The sequence below is a fragment of the Arachis hypogaea genome, chromosome 16, assembly GCF_003086295.3.
Source record: "Arachis hypogaea cultivar Tifrunner chromosome 16, arahy.Tifrunner.gnm2.J5K5, whole genome shotgun sequence".
Classification (NCBI taxonomy): Eukaryota; Viridiplantae; Streptophyta; class Magnoliopsida; order Fabales; family Fabaceae; genus Arachis; species Arachis hypogaea.
This window is the reverse complement of record NC_092051.1, coordinates 3,661,551-3,671,182: the sequence shown is the minus strand read 5'-3', so window position 1 is coordinate 3,671,182 and position 9,632 is coordinate 3,661,551. Positions and strand designations below refer to the sequence as shown.

At 39.0% G+C, this 9,632-nt stretch overlaps 1 non-coding gene across 1 annotated transcript; it reads left to right on the top strand.

Moving 5' to 3' along the window:
* Positions 1-3,734: 3,734 nt before the first annotated feature.
* On the top strand, positions 3,735-3,842 carry LOC112760150 (small nucleolar RNA R71). The gene has a single exon (XR_003180601.1). It is a non-coding gene; the product is annotated as a small nucleolar RNA R71 (small nucleolar RNA).
* Positions 3,843-9,632: the final 5,790 nt, after the last annotated feature.

The following is a 9,632-nucleotide window of genomic DNA, read 5'->3' as shown; positions in this document are numbered from 1 at the left end:
GAACCAATGATGTCCTTGAGCTCTTCTATGTCTCTTCCTTGTTTTTGTTGCTCCTCCCTCATTGCTTTTTGATCTTCTTTGATTTCATGAAGGATGATGGAGTGCTCTTGATGTTCCACCCTTAGTTGTCCCATATTGGAACTCAATTCTCCTAGGGAGGTGTTGATTTGCTCCCAATAGTTTTGTGGAGGAAAGTGCATTTGAGGCATCTCCGGGATCTTATGGTGATGAGCTTCATACGCCTCTTAAGCCCTATGAATGGGCTCTCTTGCTTGCTCCATCTTTTTCTTAGTGATGGGTTTGTCCTCTTTAATGAGGCTATCTCCCTCTATGTCAATCCCAGCCGAATTGCATAGGTGGCAAATGAGGTGAGGAAAGGCTAACCTTGCCATAGTGGAGGACTTGTCAGCCACCTTGTAGAGTTCTTGAGGTATAATCTCATGAACTTCCACCTCTTCTCCAATCATGATGCTATGGATCATGATGGCCCGGTCTATAGTAACTTCAGACCGGTTGCTAGTGGGAATGATTGAGCATTGAATGAACTCCAACCATCCTCTAGCTACAGGCTTGAGGTCCAATCTTCTTAGTTGAACCGGCTTGCCTTTGGAGTCAATCTTCTATTGAGCTCCTTCTACACATATGTCCATAAGGACTTGGTCCAACCTTTGATCAAAGTTGACTCTCCTTGTGTAGGGGCGTGCGTTCTCTTCCATGTTTGGCAAGTTGAACGCCAACCTCACATTTTCCGGACTAAAATCTAAGTATTTCCCCCGAACCATTGTAACATAGTTCTTTGGATCCGGGTTCTTACTTTGATCATGGTTCTTGGTGATCCATGCATTGGCATAGAACTCTTGAACCATTAGGATGCCGACTTGTTGGATGGGGTTTGTTAGAACTTCCCAACCTCTTCTTTGAATTTCATGTCGGATCTCTGGATACTCATTTCTTTTGAGTTTGAAAGGGACCTCGGGGATCACCTTCTTCTTTGCTACAACATCATAGAAGTGGTCTTGATGGGCTTTAGAGATGAATCTTTCCATCTCCCATGACTCGGATGTGGAAGCTTTTATCTTCCCTTTCCCTCTTCTAGAGGATTCTCCGGTCTTAGGTGCCATCAATGGTAATGGAAAAACAAAAAGCTTATGCTTTTACCACACTAAACTTAGAATTTTGCTCGCCCTCGAGCAATAAAAGAAAGAATAGATGAAGAAGAAGAAGAAATGGAGGAGAGGGAGAAGGTGGTGTGGTTCGGCCAAGAAGGGTATAGAGGGGTTGTGTTGTGTAAATTTGAAGAAGAATGGAGGCTTTATATAGGGAAGGGAGGGGGGAAAGGTTTCGGCCATATGGGTGGGTTTGGGTGGGAAATTGGTTTTGAATTTTGAAGGTAGGTAGGGTTTATGAGGTAGGTTTATTGGGAAGAGTGGGTGGATGTGAGTGGTGAAGGTTTAATGGGGAAGAGGGATGGAGGTGATTATGTGAAAGAGGGGTGAGAAGAAGTGAGTGGAGGTAGGTGGGGATCCTGTGGGGTCCACAGATCCTGAGATGATCCTGTGGGGTCCACAGATCCTGAGGTGTTCAAGGATTTACAACCTTGCACCAAATTAGGCATGTAAAATGCCCTTGCACACAACTCTGGGCGTTCAGCGCCAGGTTGGTGCCCATTTTGGGCTTTCAACGCCCATTTGCTGGCCATTTCTGGCGTTGAACGCCAGAACCATGCTTGTTCTGGGCGTTCAGCGCCAGCTCTTCTCCAGGGTGCAATTCTGGCATTCAACGCCAGATTGGTGCCCATTTTGGGCGTTCAGCGCCCAGAAGCTGCCCATTTTGGGCGTTCAGCGCCAGAACCATGCTCTGTTCTGGCGCTGAACGCCAGACAGATGCTCCTCTAGGGTGTGATTTTTCTTCTGCTGTTTTTTATTCCGTTTTCAATTTTTCTATTTATTTTGTGACTCCACATGATCATGAACCTAATAAAACATGAAAAACAATAAAAATAAAAATTAGATAAACATTGGGTTGCCTCCCAACAAGCGCTTCTTTAATGTCAATAGCTTGACAGTGGGCTCTCATGGAGCTTCACAGATGTTCAGAGCTTTGTTGAAACTTCCCAACACCAAACTTAGAGTTTGGTTGTGGCCTCCCAACACCAAACTTAGAGTTTGACTGTGGGGCTCTGGTTGACTCTGTAGTGAGAGAAGCTTTTCATGCTTCCTCTCTATGTTGACAGAAGGATGACCTTGAGTTGTAAACACAAGGGAGTCCCTATTCAATTGAAGGACTAATTCACCTCTGTCAACATCAATCACAGCTCTTGCTGTGGCTAGGAAAGGTCTTCCTAGGATGATGGATTCATCCTCTTCGTTTCCAGTATCCAAGACTATGAAATCAGTAGGGATGTAAAGGCCTTCAACCTTTACTAACACGTCCTCTACTTGTCCATAAGCCTGTTTTCTTGAATTGTCTGCCATCTCTAATGAGATTTTAGCATCTTGCACCTCATAGATTCCCAGTTTCTCCATTACAGAGAGGGGTATGAGGTTTATCCCTGAACCAAGGTCACACAGAGCCTTAAAGATCATGGTGCCTATAGTACAAGGTATTATGAACTTTCCAGGATCCTGTCTCTTCTGAGGCAATGTCAGTTGATCCAGATCACTTAGTTCATTGGTGAACAAGGGAGGTTCATTTTCCCAAGTATCAATACCAAATAGTTTGGCATTCAGCTTCATGATTGCACCAAGGAACTTGGCGGTTTGCTCTTCAGTAACATCCTCATTCTCTTCAGAAGAGGAGTACTCATCAGAGCTCATGAATGGCATAAGGAGGTTCAATGGAATCTCTATGGTCTCTAGATGAACCTCAGAGTCCTTTGGTTCCTCAGAGGGAAGCTCCTTATTAATCACTGGATGTCCCAGGAGGTCTTCCTCCTTGGGATTCACGTCCTCCTCTCCCTCATTGGATTCGGCCATGGTGCTTATGTCAATGGCCTTGCACTCTCCTTTTGGATTCTCTTTTATATTGCTTGGGAGAGTACTAGGAGGGATTTCAGTGATCCTTTTACTCAGCTGGCCCACTTGTGCTTCCAAATTTCTTATGGAGGACCTTGTTTCATTCATGAAACTTACAGTGGCCTTGGATAGATCAGAGACTAGATTTGATAAATTAAAATTATTCTGTTCAGAGTTCTCTGTCTGTTGCTGAGTGGATGATGGAAAAGGTTTATTATTGTTAAACCTGTTTCTTCCACCATTATTAAAGCCTTGTTGAGGCTTTTGATCCTTCCATGAGAAATTTGGATGATTTCTCCATGTTGAGTTATAGGTGTTTCCATAAGGTTCACCTAAGTAATTTACCTCTGCTATTGCAGGGTTCTCAGGATCATAGGCTTCTTCTTTAGAAGATGCCTCTTGAGTACTGTTGGATGCAGCTTGCATTCCATTCAGACTCTGAGAGATCATATTGACTTACTGAGTCAATATTTTGTTCTGAGCCAATATGGCATTTAGAGTATCAATTTCAAGAACTCCCTTCTTCATAGGCATCCCATTACTCACAGGATTCCTCTCAGAAGTGTACATGAACTGGTTATTTGCAACCATGTCAATGAGTTCTTGAGCTTCTGCAGGCATTTTCTTTAGGTGAATGGATCCACCTGCAGAGGTATCCAATGACATCTTAGATAACTCAGACAGACCATCATAGAAGATATCCAAGATGGTCCATTCTGAAAGCATGTCAGTAGGACACTTTTTGGTCAGTCCTTTGTATCTCTCCCAAGCTTCATAGAGGGATTCACCTTCTTTCTGTCTAAAGGTTTGAACATCCACTCTAAGCTTGCTCAGCTTTTGAGGAGGAAAGAACTTGGCTAGGAAAGCCTTGACCAGCTTATCCCAAGAGTTCAGGCTATCCTTAGGTTGAGAGTCCAACCATACTCTAGCTCTGTCTCTTACAGCAAAAGGGAAAAGCATGAGCCTGTAGACTTCAGGATCTACTCCATTAGTCTTAACAGTATCACAGATCTGCAAGAATTTAGTTAAGAACTGAAAAGGATCTTCAGATGGAAGTCCATGAAACTTGCAGTTCTGCTGCATCAGAGAAACTAATTGAGGTTTCAGCTCAAAGTTGTTTGCTCCAATGGCAGGAATGGAGATGCTTCTTCCATGTAAACTGGAATTTGGTGCAGTAAAGTCACCAAGCATTCTCCTTGCATTGTTGTTGGGTTCGGCTGCCATCTCCTTTACTTGTTCGAAATTTTCAATCAAGTTGTCTCTGGATTATTGTAATTTAGCTTCTCTTAATTTCCTCTTCAGAGTCCTTTCAGGTTCTGGATCAGCTTCAACAAGAATGCCTTTTTCTTTGTCCCTGCTCATAAGAAAGAGAAGAGAAGAAGAAAAGAAGAGGAATCCTCTATGTCACAGTAAAGAGGTCCCTTATTGTTAGTAGAAGAAAAGAAGAAGAGAAAAATCTAAACTCAGAAAGAGAGAGAGAGCTCGGATTTTTGATGGGTGAGGAAGAGATGTTAGTAGATGAATAAATAAGAAGAAGGAGATGAGAGGGAGAGAGAATTTTCGAAAATAGTTTTTGAAAAAGAGTTAGTGATTTTCGAAAATAATTTTTGAAAAAGAGTTAGTGATTTTTGAAAATAGTTTTTGAAAAAGGTTAGTAGTTTTTTTTTTTCGAAAATTCAAAATAAAAATAAAATAATTAGTTAATTAAAAATAAATTTTTGAAAAAGGGGGAAGATATTTTCGAAAATAGAGAGAGAGTTAGTTAGGTGGTTTTGAAAAAGATAGAAACAAACAAAAAGTTAGTTAGTTAGTTAAAACAAATTTTGAAAAGATAAGAAGTTAGGAAGTTAGAAAAGATATTTTGAAATCAAATTTTTGAAAAAGATATGATGAGAAGATATTTTTGAAAAGATAGGATAGAAATTAGTTTTTTTTTTTTTGAAAAAGATTTGATTTTAAAAATCGCAATTAATGACTTGATTCACAAGAAATCACAAGATATGATTCTAGAACTTAAAGTTTGAATCTTTCTTAACAAGCAAGTAACAAACTTGAAATTTTTGAATCAAAACATTAATTGTTATTGTTATTTTCAAAAATTTGATGAAAAATTAAGAAAAAGATTTTTGAAAAAAATATTTTTGAAATTTTCGAAAATAACTAAAAAAATTGAAAAAGATTTGATTTTTGAAAAAGATTTTTGAAAAAGATAAGATTTTCAAATTGAAAATTTGATTTGACTCATAAGAAACAACTTAATTTTAAAAATTTTTGAAAAAGTCAATCCAAATTTTCGAATTTGATGAGAGAAAAAAAAAGGGAAAGATATTTTTTTATTTTTGAATTTATTATGAGGAGAGAGAAAAACAAGAAAAATGATGCAATGCATGAGATTTTTAGATCAAAACAATGAATGCATGCAAGAATGCTATGAATGTCAGGATGAACATCAAGAACACTATGAATGTCATGATGAACATCAAGAACACATTTTTGAAAATTTTTTAATGCAAAGAAAACATGCAAGACACCAAACTTAGAATTCTTTGATGCTTAGGCACTAAGAATCCAAGAATGCATATGAAAAACAAGAAAAGACACAAAACATGCAAATATCAAGATCAAACAAGAAGACTTACCAAGAACAACTTGAAGATCATGAAGAACACTATGAATGCATGATATTTTCGAAAAATGCAAGATGCATATGCAATTGACACCAAACTTATGATATGACTCAAGACTCAAACAAGAAACATGAAATATTTTTGATTTTTATGATTTTCTAATTTTTTTGGTATTATATTTTTTTTCGAAAATTAATTGAAAAAGAAAAAATAAGGATTCCAAAATTTTTAATATGAATTTCAGGAATCTTGCCATGTTAGTCTAAAGCTTCAGTCCAGGAATTAGACATGGCTCACTAGCCAGCCAAGCTTTCATTGAAAGCTCCGGTCCAAAACACTAGACATGGCCAATGGCCAGCCAAGCTTCAGAAAGATATCAGGAACAGCAGCAGGTGGATTAGCAACAACTAGCTTGCTCTTGATAACAAATTGCAAGCCTCAATCCAAAAGAATTTAGACATGGCTTTACAGCTAGCCAGGCTTCACATGCTTCGTGAAACACTATAATTCATTCTTAAAAATTCTGAAGAAAAATATTTTTATTTTTGAAAACATTTTTATTTTTTCGAAAACAGATGAAAAAATTTTTTTGAAATATTTTTGAAAAATTTTTGAAAAGAAAACGAAAAGAAAGTTACCCAATCTGAGCAACAAGATGAACCGTCAGTTGTCCAAACTCAAACAATCCCCGGCAACGGCGCCAAAAACTTGGTACACGCGCGGAATCGTGATTACACTTTAATTATGTAAAATTCATAGCTCTTTCTTTCCCTGGCAATGGCACCAAAAACATGATGCCAATACCATGGTTCACAACTCCGTGTAACTGACCAGCAAGTGCACTGGGTTGTCCAAGTAATACCTTACGTGAGTAAGGGTCGAATCCCACGGAGATTGTTGGTATGAAGCAAGCTATGGTCACCTTGTAAATCTCAGTCAGGCGGATATAAAACAGTTATGGGGTTTTTGAATATAATTAATTAATAAAAGAGGGATAGAAATACTTATGTAAATCAATGGTGAGAATTTCAGATAAGCGAATGGAGATGCTTTCCGTTCCTCTCAACCTCTGCTTTCCTGCTATCTTTATCCCATCAGTCTTACTCCTTTCCATGGCTAGCTTTAAGTAATGCATCCCATTGTCAATGGCTACTTTCGGTCATCTCTCGGGAAAATGATCCAATGCCCTGTCACGGCACGGCTAATCGTCTGGAGGCATCACCCTTGTCAATGGTTACATCATATCCTCTCAGTGAAAATGGTCAACGCACCCTGTCACGGCACGGCTATTCATCTGTCGGTTCTCGATCATGCTGGAATAGGATTTACTATCCTTTTGCGTCTATCACTAACGCCCAGCAATCGCGAGTTTGGAGCTCGTCATAGTCATTCATTCATTGAATCCTACTCGGAATACCACAGACAAGGTTTAGACTTTCCGGATTCTCTTGAATGCCGCCATCATTCTATCTTACACCACAAAGATTCTGATTAAGAGATCTAAGAGATACTCATTCAGTCGAAGGTAGAACGGAAGTGGTTGTCAGGCACGTGTTCATAGGGAATGATGATGATTGTCACGTTCATCACATTCAGGTTGAAGTGCGAATGAATATCTTAGAAGCGAAATAAGATGAATTGAATAGAAAACAATAGTACTTTGCATTAATCTTTGAGGAACAGCAGAGCTCCACACCTTAATCTATGGAGTGTAGAAACTCTACCGTTGGAATTACATAAGTGAAAGGTCCAGGCATGGCCGAGAGGCCAGCCCCTCTAATCTAAGAACCAGGCGTCCAAAGATGATCAAAGGATCAAAAGATAATCCAAAGATGTCTAATACAATAGTAAAAAGTCCTATTTATAATAAACTAGCTACTAGGGTTTACATGAGTAAGTAATTGATGCATAAATTCACTTCCGGGGCCCACTTGGTGTGTGCTTGGGCTGAGCTTTAACTTTCCACGTGCAGAGTCCATTTGTGGAGTTGAACGCCAGGTTTTGATCCATTTCTGGCGTTCAACTCTGGTTTTGGATCCTTTTCTGGCGCTGGATGCCAGAATTGGGTAGAGAGCTAGCGTTGAACGCCAGTTTACGCCATTTTGAGTTCGGTAGCTCCAGAAAATCCATTTTGAGTGCAGGGAGGTCAGAATCCAACAGCATCAGCAGTCCTTCTTCAACCTCTGAATCTGATTTCTGCTCAAGTCCCTCAATTTCAGCCAGAAAATACCTGAAATCACAGAAAAACACACAAACTCATAGTAAAGTCCAAAAATGAAAACATCTCTTGCTTTCAGGATTGTTTCTTTTTATCAGGTTCAATGTTCCTTTTATCTATTTTATCAATTTAGTTTATGAACTCTTTATGTTTAAATTGATTTTCTTTTATTAATGCAATTGAGGTATTTCAAATTTATGATTTTTATTTAGCTTTTTATATTCTTGGCTTTAATTGATTAATTGGAGACTCTTGAGTTATCAAACTCATCGTGATTGATAATTGTTATTTTTGCTAATTGATTTGAATTCCAATAACTCTGGTCTTTCCTTAGGAATTGACTAGGACCTGAGGATCAAATTGATTAGTCTTCTTGACCTTCCTTTGTTTAGCAAAGGTTAACTAAGTGGGATTAAAACCCAATTCTCATCACCGTTGATAAAGATAACTAGGATAGGACTTCTGATTCTCATAGAGTTTTATTAATTATTAATTTATTTTTCTTGTCATTTAAATTACTTGTTCCTTATTTTAAAAACCCAAAAATACACCCTTTTACATAACCAATAATAAATCACACTTCCCTGCAATTCCTTGAGAAGACGACCTGAGGTTTGAATACTTTGGTTATAAATTTTATTGGGTTTGTTACTTGTGACAACCAAAACGTTTGTACGAAAGGATTTTTTGTTGGTTAAGAACTGTACTTACAACACGACTATATATTTGTGAATTTCTTTACCAGCAGGAATTCTGTTCATCAAGAGGGCGTTCAATGCCCATGAGAAGCACATTACTGGCGTTGAACGCCAGCCAGGGGGCTGAGACTGGGCGTTCAACGCCCCAACAGAAGCACAGACCTAGCGTTGAACGCCAGGAAGGCACACCTTCAAGGGCGTTCAACGCCCCAAGAGGAGCATCAAGCTGGCGTTGAACGCCAGCCAGGATCAGTGGGTCCTACAGAATCTCCACTTATCCTACCTTCTTCTCTCTCTTACTTTCACTCTTCCCCACATACTCTTCCCTATAAACCCTTAACCAATCACATCCATACCTCTTCCCAAAACCATCATAACTCCCACCAACCCCCACCCACTTCAAATTCAAAATTTCCCACCCAATTCCCACCCTTTCATTCGAACCCTACCCTATCCCACCCTAATAAATACCCCTTCTTCCTACCCTTTATCCACACAACTTTCATACACTAAAAACCCCCTTACCCGAACCCTTTTTCCCTCTTTCTCCACTCTTTCTTCTTCTTCTTCTTCTCCCCTTTTATTCTTATTTTGCTCGAGGACGAGCAAAATTTTTAATTTTGGTGTTGGAAAAGCCTTGCTTTTTGCTTTCCATTCACACTTATGGCACCCAAAGTCGGAGAATCCTCTAGAAAGAGGAAAGGGAAAGAGAAAAAACTATGAGGGCTTAGGCAAAACCGTCGATTAAGAATTCCTTCTCAGTAAAAGAGAAATAACCTCGTTGCAAGTATAGTTCTCAACCAATGAGTGATGCCCGATCAAAGTTTAATATATTTCTAATTCAAATTAACCGAGAGTAGTTAAACCTTGGGTCGTTCTCCCTAGGAAGCAATCAGAGTGCTACATGCTTTCGGTTGTGAGGACGAAAATGGGTTTTGCAAAATCAAAGAACGAAAGATTAAAAGAACGTAAGTAATGAAAGAACAAAGCAATAATCAAAATTGGTAAAGGGCCTTAACTTGGGAGTGAAGAACTAAGGAATCCTATCATTGCCATAACCACAACTATGATAATT